The sequence below is a fragment of the Schistosoma mansoni genome, chromosome W (assembly GCF_000237925.1).
Source record: "Schistosoma mansoni strain Puerto Rico chromosome W, complete genome".
NCBI lineage: Eukaryota > Metazoa > Platyhelminthes > Trematoda > Strigeidida > Schistosomatidae > Schistosoma > Schistosoma mansoni.
Window position 1 is genome coordinate 55,140,538 of NC_031502.1, and position 10,825 is coordinate 55,151,362.

A 10,825-nucleotide genomic window follows, 5' to 3' on the forward strand; every position below is an offset into this window, starting at 1 on the left:
AGTAATACTCATTAATAGTGAATGTTCATTGATCGTGAATATCTTAGTCCTACAAGAGGGTAATGAAGATTTGAATAGCTCATCGATTATGGAAAGCAGCATAACAAACATGGATAGTTAAGAAATGTCAATCTACATTATCTAGGACTAACTGTCAGTTGCCAGCACCTTTCCAAAATCACTTCCTTAAAGTATATGATCAGTTTAAGGAATGATTAATATTACTTAAATGAAGACATTAGGTATGATAAACACTATATAGTTCATTGTCTAGTGAATATTCACATATTTTGATGTCGGTTTGTTCTCTAAGCTGGATGGTTTGGTCGTGGAGCTTTCATCGACCTTCTGAACGACATCATCAGCACAAACTTCGGGTAGAAGTGAAGTGTTTAAATTTCTCGACATGTGATTCACAGCTTGTCCTGTACACCTCAATTTCGATTGGTTCCTGTTGACCTTAAATCTGTCATTGTTTATTTCATTGTTTTGGTTACATCTCCTATTGGTTTGATTTTTGCTCCTATGTTTCTGCATAATTTTCTTGATTGGTTAATAAATTGGATTGATTTCAATGTGCTTGTTCATTGCTGATTGACCTGAGTGCCAAGCTTCTAAAAAATTCTCTGCTGTTTTTGGAATTGCCTCTATCCAAAATCTGCACATTTTCCCAGTCGAATGTATGTCCGTAGTTGTCCACGTGTATTTATATGAGTGAAGAAATGTCGTAGCGTTTGACTGCTAATTGATGTTCATGTAGGCGAAGATGCAGGGGGCGTCCGCTTTGTCCGATATAGTGTTTATCGCAGTTGGTACAATTTATCTTGTAGATGATGTTTGTTTTGTCTTCTTTTGCTATTTTATCTTTTGGTTGAGTGGAGGGACTTTGTTGGTTTGTGAGCTACACCTATTCCGAAGGTTTTCAGCAGCCTTGTTGTTGTTTCCGATATGCCTTTTATGTATGGCAGCGTGATCCTTTTGTTGATTTCTATACTTGATTTCGTTTTTGCTGATGTTTGCGAATAGTATTTTTGGATGAAATTGATTGGATATCCGTTCTTTTGAAGAATGGTTTTCAGGTGTTTTTCTTCAACATCGAGGTGCACAGGACAAGTTGTGAATCACATGTCAAGAAATTTAAACACTTCACTTCTACCCGAAGTTTGTGCTGATGATGTCGTTCAGAAGGTCGATGAAAGCTCCACGACCAAACCATCCAGCTCAGAGAACAAACCCACAACAAAATCACCCACCTGAGCTACAAATCTTCTCCACCATCTCAGAATATTCACTTACTTACTCACACCTGTTACTCCCAATGGAGCATAGGCCGCCGACCAGCATTCTCCAACCCACTCTGTCCTGGGCCTCTCTTTCTAGTTTTGTCCAGTTTTTGTTTATTCTTCACATATCTGTCTCCATTTCTCGGTGTAATGTGTTCTTTGGTCTTCCTCTTCTCTTTTGGCCTTCAGAATATCACTAAAAAGTTGCTTACAAATACGCTTGAGTTCCATACAAATCATTATCTTTATGTAAATATCAGCTTTCTAAGTTTGCCGATTCTAGTAAATTGTCAGCTATGTTTTACCAAAGTTCTATAATAAAGCTGGGATTATAAGTGAAAATGTGAGACATAAGGAACCGTACTTAGAGGATAATATGTATAATGTGATTTTTTAATAGCTTGGTTATGACAGCATTGTGTTGCCCTAGTTGTAAGCTTCCATTTAACTTACTAACGGTTGAAATCTTGGATCAATGTAAGCTAAGCCACCATTGAAAAACTGGAAGTACAGTACAGTCATTTCTTCCTATTATGAGACTCTTCAGCAGCTCGCTTCCACGATTCCGAATGTGGGAATCGAACTCAAAAAGTTAGACATTAACGCCGTTAGGTGCCGACCCAGTAGTCTTGAAGTTAAGCGTTTGTGCACAAGGTCGAGGGTCCAGAGTTCAAGTCCCAAGTGTAAGATCGTAGATGTGCACTACTGAGGAGTCTCGTACTAGTACAAAACGGCCTTCCATTACTTCCAGGTTTTCAATGATGTTCTGACATTCATCGACTCATTAATGCAACTCCAGCCCTATTATTAACAATTAATACATTTCTTTTATTTTAAAAGATCGGAATAAATTAATTATAAATCTGTTACGAGATTACGATTTATTATGAAGATTATTCTAGTAAATTGTAAACTAATAAAATATGTAACATCATGAATACCTAACTAACTGACACTCTGTAATGATTGAACACTGAACAAGGGTAAACATTAATGAAACATTGAAAATTGTATATAGCCTTAATTCAGGACTTAGTAGCTAAGTGGATAACTGGATGGCGTTTGCAGCGAATGGTACTGAGTTCGAGTCTCAGAGTGAACATCAACTCTGAGACGCAGTTGTATCCAACTGACGAGTCCTAAATAGGACGAAACGCGTATCTTGGATTCCGTTGCTAGCCACTATCCATCTTTGCTTTTTTCTCTTGTATAAAGAGTTCAATCTTTAGACGTACAGTAACTCGTCTTTTGAATCGTAGGATTGAAGTGAATGAGAACACAAACGGGGGCAATCAAATGTATTTCAACCACATAGTAAATACTTCATTCACAAAATATCAATCAATTGTCTCAGACTTCATTTTTCCTTTATTTTCACACCAATCATTCCCTGTTCTCGTTCTCTTCTCTTCGATGATGTTTACTTTGTGCCGTTAGGTATTTCATTTCCGATTTATGATACATACTACTTATATCTATTGACACCAGTAGCACACACCACAGGAATATGTATAATGAATGACCATCAATATATCTGTTTAGCCACATAGTTTCTATTCGTGTATCAGCATTCGCTAAAGAAATCTTTGATAAAACGGAATGATCGTTCTTGTGTTGGTTATGTGATTTACACAAATATAAACACAGGAGTTTTAAGCTCTAGTAGAACAGAATATTATAGTACAAACGAGGAGGTGTTCATAACAACCTACATTATGTGATCGTTATCCATAATTATTGAAAAGTTATTTTTTGTACTCTGAAATTTGGGAACTAAATTAATGCTACAGCATTCCATAGAAGAATTGATATTATCAGAAGGCGTTTTGTGGATATCATAGTATCTTTATAGTTGAGATCATCAATCAATTGAAGCTAGATCACCATGGAAAACCTGGAAGAAGCGGCTTAGTGGTCTAGCCGTTAAGCTCTCGCGCGCAAAACTGATAGGTCCTGGGTTCGAACCTCGTGAGACAGAATCGTGGATGTACACTGCTGAGGAGTTCACAATAGGACGAAACAACCGTCCATTGCTTCCAGGTTTTCCATGGTGATCTAGCTTCAATTGATTCATGATCTAAACAAAATCAGTTCATGATGTGAAACTTCAATTAAATCACTTGATAACATTTACTGTATTCAATTAACTGTATGTTAATTAGTTAAAAGTCTACAATTAATCATTTGATTGTTCATTCAGTTGAAATCAAAGGATTTACTTCATTTATCTATCCTGTCAATTTAGTCAATTCATGATTGATTCTCAATCATTCTACTATACTACTTATTACTAACTGCATTATAGCAGTACATTACAACAGGAGAACAAAACAAAAGGAATGTTGATATTCCTAGTCTAACTAGTCATCCTACTTTCACTAGGAGGTTAAAGTACTTTTCAATGACTAATTTTTTTAGTTTACCTACATAGATACAAACTTTATATTGTCTGTGCCAAAAAAACCTAATCCCATTGTATGTCCTTTTTTAATAAATGTAAAATTCAATAGTTCCCTATAAAATATTCACTTACATACGAATGTCAGAAATGGAGACATCAATTTGATTAGTTTTATTTTAAAAAAAGGAAACATTATGATTGAGGAAAGATGGATATTGGCTAGTAGTGGAATGTAGTTTGATGCGCGTTTCGTCCTATTTGGGACTCTTCAGTTGGATGTACGTGCATCACAGAGTTAATGTTCACTCCGGAACTCGAACCCAGTACCTTTCGCTTCAAGCTCTATCGCGTTATTCACTCGACCACTGAGTCCTGATAGCCACTTGCTTGTGCAATGGGGTGACGTTTTTAAATTCACTTGGTATTGTTTGTTTGAATCTTCCCATTAATGTTTAGGACTGCAACTGGTCAGTCTCTTATTGGCATATGTGTATACTGTGCGTATTGCCTCGATATAGCCTAAATTCACAAGCATGATAAGCAAAGATGGATAGTGGCTAGTTGTGGAATCCAATTTGATGCGCGTTTCATCCTATTTGGAACTCGTCATTTGAATGTTCCTGTATCCCACAGTTGATGTTTACTCTGGGACTCGAACCCAGTACCGTTCACTGTAAACGCCATCCAGCTATCCTCTTAGCCAATGAGTCCTGATAACCGCTCGCTTATGCAATGGGGTGAAGTTTAACTCCACTCAGTATCGTTTACATGAATATCAGAGTGAACATCAACTGTGGGATGCAGGTACATCCAGCTGACCAGTCCCAAATAGGAGGAAACACGAAACCTAGATTTCAATGCTAGCCACTATCCATCTTTGCTTATAATCCTTGTAAATTAAAGCAATATCGAGGTAATACGCACAGTATGCACATATGCCAATTAGAGATTGATCATTTTCAGTTCTAAACATCAGTAGAAAGATTCAAGTAAACAATACCGATTGAATTTAAATTTTTTTCTTGTTTTACTGAAACTGAATAGTTGACAGATGAGCTACTTCAATGAAAACCACAACATTGTGGAAATTCGTTCCATTGGATTATATTTCATCCATCTTGTAGAGACTAGTACTTTGTCAAACCCATATAGGTTATTCTAGCCTATGGATAGACCAATTAATTCATTCTTTTGGAGTCACTTTCTTGAGTTGTCACTTGTTCGCTTATTAACTTTGAGCTATTTTATATGAATGTATGTTTGTTAATTAGTTAATCTATTCATGATATGTACGTAACTTATTTTAGTTTGGCTATAAATATCAAGTCATGTTTGACTGAATCGAGTTGGCTTAGTCGGCTCTGTTATGTATTTGACCTAGGCTATAGCCAATTGTTACGTCTGACCGATTGTGAACGCTATATTTGCTTCCCTAAGCTAGTTCCGTACCCCCGAGCTAGAACTATAAACCGACTTGAAGACCAGAGAAAAGGCACAAGTGTGTGGGAAGCGCTTTACCACAGCATTCATTTATGTACAGAAAATACAGGGGTTTTATAGTAATTAAGAGACCTTGAGTTTCCATAGTAGCAGTGTGTTAAACAGCCAATCAGAATCTCGTTATTTTAGTAGCATAGCTTCTATTAATCGCTGATTGGTTGGGGCTCTTTATGAGCCTCTGGAGGCTCTGATAGAGTTTACTGTAAGCCGACTTAACAGGCTCCACTACGGCGCGGCATTTCGTTTCGCTTCGGTTTCTTCTCTTCACTTCGTTCCTCTGATCGTTTGTGTGGATCGCCAATTGTATTAAATATACGTATTCAAAATCCATCCTCTTATTCGACTAATTAAATTCTGTTATTCATTAACCTGATCTAAGTCAATGATTATATATGAGGGTAGTAGGGATTTCTATTACAATAACAATCAGCAAACTATCTAAATGGAGTCAGTTACTGAGTTATTAAAATCTTTTTTAATACATCAGCTTTAACATTATTTATGATTGAAAGCTGATCATATGTTTTAATATTGGTTAACAATTGAACCTAGCAGACATTTTCTTATCTTTATTTCACACTGATTAGCTAGATCTTATATCAGTAACCTGAAGTAAGATGATCTACAAAAATTCACTTAGTTTTTCTTTTAATTAAAATCGGTTAAGGGCTCTAGCGCGAGACTGGTAGGTCCTGAGTTCGAATCTCGCGAGTGCGGGATCGTGGATGCACACTGCTGAGGAGTCCCATAATAGGACGAAAAAGCCGTCCAGTGCTTCCAGGTTTTCCATGGTGGTCTAGCTTCAATTGACTCATGATTTCAACTGTGAAAAAACAAGATAATCTAAAGAGATTTTGTCAAGAACTAAGAATATTTGGACAGATGTTTCATCAGAACTATTGACTCATTATTAACACTTCATCTCATGAACTTGTAAGCAAAAACTATGCCTCTGCCGAAGAATATATGTTGGCTGGTCCTATATCGAGCTCGCATAACTTATTATAGCTTCTAGACAAACCAATTCATTCATTCTTCTTGAGTTATATTTTGACCTTATCAATTATTTGCTTATCAACTTTGACTGTTTTTTTATGTAAGCTTATATTTGTGCATTTCTTGTCCTATGTGTCACATGTTACTTATTTACTTCCTTACGCCTGTTACCCCCAATGGAGGAGCATAGGTAGTCCACCAGGATTCTCCATCCAAACCTTTCATGGTCAATCCTTTCCAGTTCTTTCCAGTTAACATTCATCCTTTTCATATATGCTTCTATTTCCTGACGTAATGTGTTCTTTGACCTTCTTCTTTTCAGCTTCCCTTCACCATTCCAAGTTAGAGTTTACCTCATGATACACTTTGATGATTTACTTAATGTATATCCTACCCACCAACTCCACCGTCTTTTCTTAACTTCCTCTTCAGCTAGAAGCTGGTTTATCCTCTCCCATAAAACGCTGTTGCTGATAGTATCCGGTCAGTGAATGTTAAGTATTTTGCGTAGATAACTGTTTATAAATACTTGTACCTTCTTGACGATGGATGTAGTAGTTGTCCACGTTCCAGCTCCGTACAGTAGTACTAGCTGTCTTGACGTTCGTATTGAAGATTCTCACATTGAAATTAGTTGAGAGTTGTTTTGAATTCCATATGTTCTTCAATTGTAGAAATGCTGTCCTTGCTTTGCCAATCCTCACCTTTACATCTACATCAGATCGTTCTTGTTCATCAATGATACTTCTCAGGTACATGAATGTTTCTACATCTTCCAGAGTTTCTCCAATTCATCACATGCCTTCTCTATCGCACGTCATTTCTCTTCGTTTCTCCGATCTTTTGTCTGAATCAACGATTGTAAGAGATATACGTATTCGAAATCTATTCTCATATTTAACTTATTTTAACTTCATTATTCACTAATACAATTTAAGTTGATAATGATATACGAGGATTGACGACATAAATATATATATATTTCGATAACAATCATTCATACAATCTAAATGGAATTAGAACCCAAGTCATACAACATACAGTACATTTAAAACATAATGCATGATAACGCTTATTTAACTCTTTCTAAATTGATATAATCTCACGAAACGGGATCGTGGATGCACACTGCTGAGGAGTTCCACAATAGGACGAAACGGCCATCTATTGCTTCCAGGATTTCCATGATGGTCTAGCTTCAATTCTCAACAAAATGATCTAATTTTGTTTAAATATCTATTTTGGGCAGTTTATTTCAAATTGAGTATACTTTATTACCTTTACTTTTATCCATCTATATTCCACTTTTTAAGTTTATTAATTAAGAATTAGGGTGTAACTATAGCTAACCAATGATCATGAATGACCGTATAAGAATATTATAAACCTTTACCCTGATTATTGATTAATTAAAATATAAATTATAGAAATAAATAATTTATAATAATAAAGCCAGATATTATTACAAGGGGGGGGGTGGTTTTGAGAAGATAATAGTTGAATTCATGAATCAATTAAAGTTAGATTACCTTAAGAAACTTATAATTACTAAACGACTGTTTCATCCTATTGTAGGACTCCTCAGCAGTGTACATCCACAATCCTGCCGCCTCACAAGATTCGAACCTAGAGCTTATAAAATCTCTTACGCGAGCGCTTAAAACGATTATTGTTACTTTTTTTTTAAATGCTTAAATAAATTATAATATATATGGAGGATAATAAAAAGAGCCTATTTCGGTTTTACTGTTAATTATAATAACTACATTCAATGGGAAGTTGAAGTTTTAATTTCATTACTTTACTTGGAAAATTACTTTAACTGATATGAACCCTCTTTATTGATTGAAAAGTAACTTGAAAAATTACACTGTCATCTTAAAAATCATTCCATTTCATACTAATCGATTTCATTCGTTATCCTACATTTGTTTTACCATGGAAATAAGCAATCTATGTATTGTGAATCAATGTTCTTCATTATAAGTGATTATTGATGAGAAGAAGTTGTATGATAGAATCGTAAAAGACAAAGTAACGATTATAAGCAACTGTTGACTGTTGATAGAAACCATATTTAACTCAATATACTTTCGAGAACCATCATTTAAAGATGGTGAAGAAGATTTTTGGCTCAGGTGGATGATTTTAATGGAGTTTTATTCTCTGAGCTGGATGGTTGAGTCGTGGAGCTGGTCACTCAAGTCAATCAGCAATAAACAAGCATATTAAAGTCAATCTAATTTATCAACCAATCAAGAAAATTATGGACAAACATAGGAACAAAAATCAAACCAATAGGAGATACGACCAAAACAATGAAATAAACAATGACAGATTTAAGATCATCAAGAACCAATCAACATCGAGGTGCACAGGACAAGTTGTGAATCACATATGGAGAAATTCAAACATTTCACTTCTACCCGAAGTTTGTGCTGATGATGTCGTTCAGAAGGTCGATGAAAGCTCCACAACTAAACCATTCAGCTCAAAGAACAAAACTCCATCAAAATCAACCTTCTTTTAAGTATATATATATATGGGAAATTCCGAAAAGGTAAAAGAAATTAAGACGATAGTTGTTGCGGATTTTTTTGTTTCTCGAACTCATTTTGTTTATTATTTTGACATTTTCATTTTAAAGAATACGTTTTATAATTGAAATCATAAATCAATTGACGCTAGATCACTATGGAAAACCAGGAAGTACTGGACGGTTGTTTCGTTCTGTTGTGGGACTCCACAGCAGTGTGCATCCACGATCCCACCTTACTTGATTTGAACCCAGGACTCATCGGTCTCGCGTATGAGTACCTTAACTCTAGGCCACTGAACCAGCTTTTACAATAAGACGAAACGACCGGCCGGTTCTTCCAGGTTTTCCATGGTGGTCTAGCTTTAATTCACTCATGAACTCAACCATAAAATTACTAAAAATCTCCACAAATCCTCTTCTGATAATAAGTTTTATGTTATCATCTTTGAACTATATATTTTTTTGTGTGTATGTTTATATTAGCTTGTAGTGATATTATCAGAGTGTTGAAAACAGAATGAAGTATAATCTATCCAAACATTTACTAGTTGCATGACAAATTCTCTAAAGATGTTATAAACAAAGATGGATGGTGGCTACCACTGGAATCCAGGATGTGCGTTTCTTCCTATTTGAGACTCATCAGTTGAATATATCTTCATCACAGAGTTGATGTTCACTCCGAGAGTCAAACCTAGTATCGTTCTCTTCAAACGCCATCAACTTATCCATTTAGCTACAGAGTCCTGATAGACACTAGCTTTTACAATGGATGAAGTTTTAAATTCATTTTGTATTGTTTATTTAAATCTTCCCATTGATGTTGAAGACTGTGATGAGTCAGTCTCTCAGAGTAATACCGAGGCAATCCGCACAAGATGCATATTGATGATGATGATGATGATGATGATGATGATGATGATGATGATGATGATGATGATGATGATGATGATGATGATGATGATGATGATGATGATGATGATGATGATGATGATGATGATGATGATGATGATGATGATGATGATGATGATGATGATGATGATAACTGATCAATAGAAAATCGGCATAGAAACACATGATGATGATGATGATGATGATGATGATGATGATGATGATGATGATGATGATGATGATGATGATGATGATGATGATGATGATGATGATGATGATGATGATGATGATGATGATGATGATGATGATGATGATGATGATGATGATGATGATGATGATAACTGATCAATAGAAAATCGGCATAGAAACACATATGAGTTACGACCACACTAATCAATAAAAGAGAGAAAGAGAGTGACAGAGAGTGAATAACAACCGATAAATATTGAAACAAAGTATAAGTTATGCATTAATTATCAACATCATTGAATCCTTGACTGTTTTCAGTTCAGATTGAATTAACTATGAATAACTGAAGTGTTTTCTGTTCTCTTTCTTTCTTTCCTTCTTTCTTTAATGACAAAAGAAGAAGTAAAACATATTTTGTTTTATTGAACTAAGATATCTATTCAACATGAATGATCAAAGTGATTAAATACCGTAAATGAAGGGTATCTATATACATAAAGTGAGAGATTGTCATTTTTATAGGACAGGAAATTTCATAGAGTCCTATTTCCTTCATATACATATATGTATTAGGGTAAAATCGGATAAGTGTTTCCTGTAGAGATATTGCTGTTGTTTTTTCTCAAACAGTAAACAAGGGTGTAAAAGCATATCTACTTAATATATACATATAGATATATACTAATATGTTTACACCTTGTAAGTTAAGAAATGATCTTAGTGATTATGATCAAACGGATTGATTTCATACAGATGACATTAAACTATACAAACTAAACTTAAAACATTAAGAGTTGAAAGCGTGAATCAATTGAAGCTAGACCACCAGGGAAAACCTGGAAGCACTGGATGACCGTAAATCTAGGAGTTCTAGTGAGAAGCAGTGACCAGTGGATTGCAAACCACGTCTGTTGTGAAATAGGAACTTACTGAAGACAATTGGTGAACGATTGCTCAACTTCGTGGATTGGTTGAAGTTAGACATGAACACAAATGGATGCCGGCTCAGCGGTCTATCGATCAAGT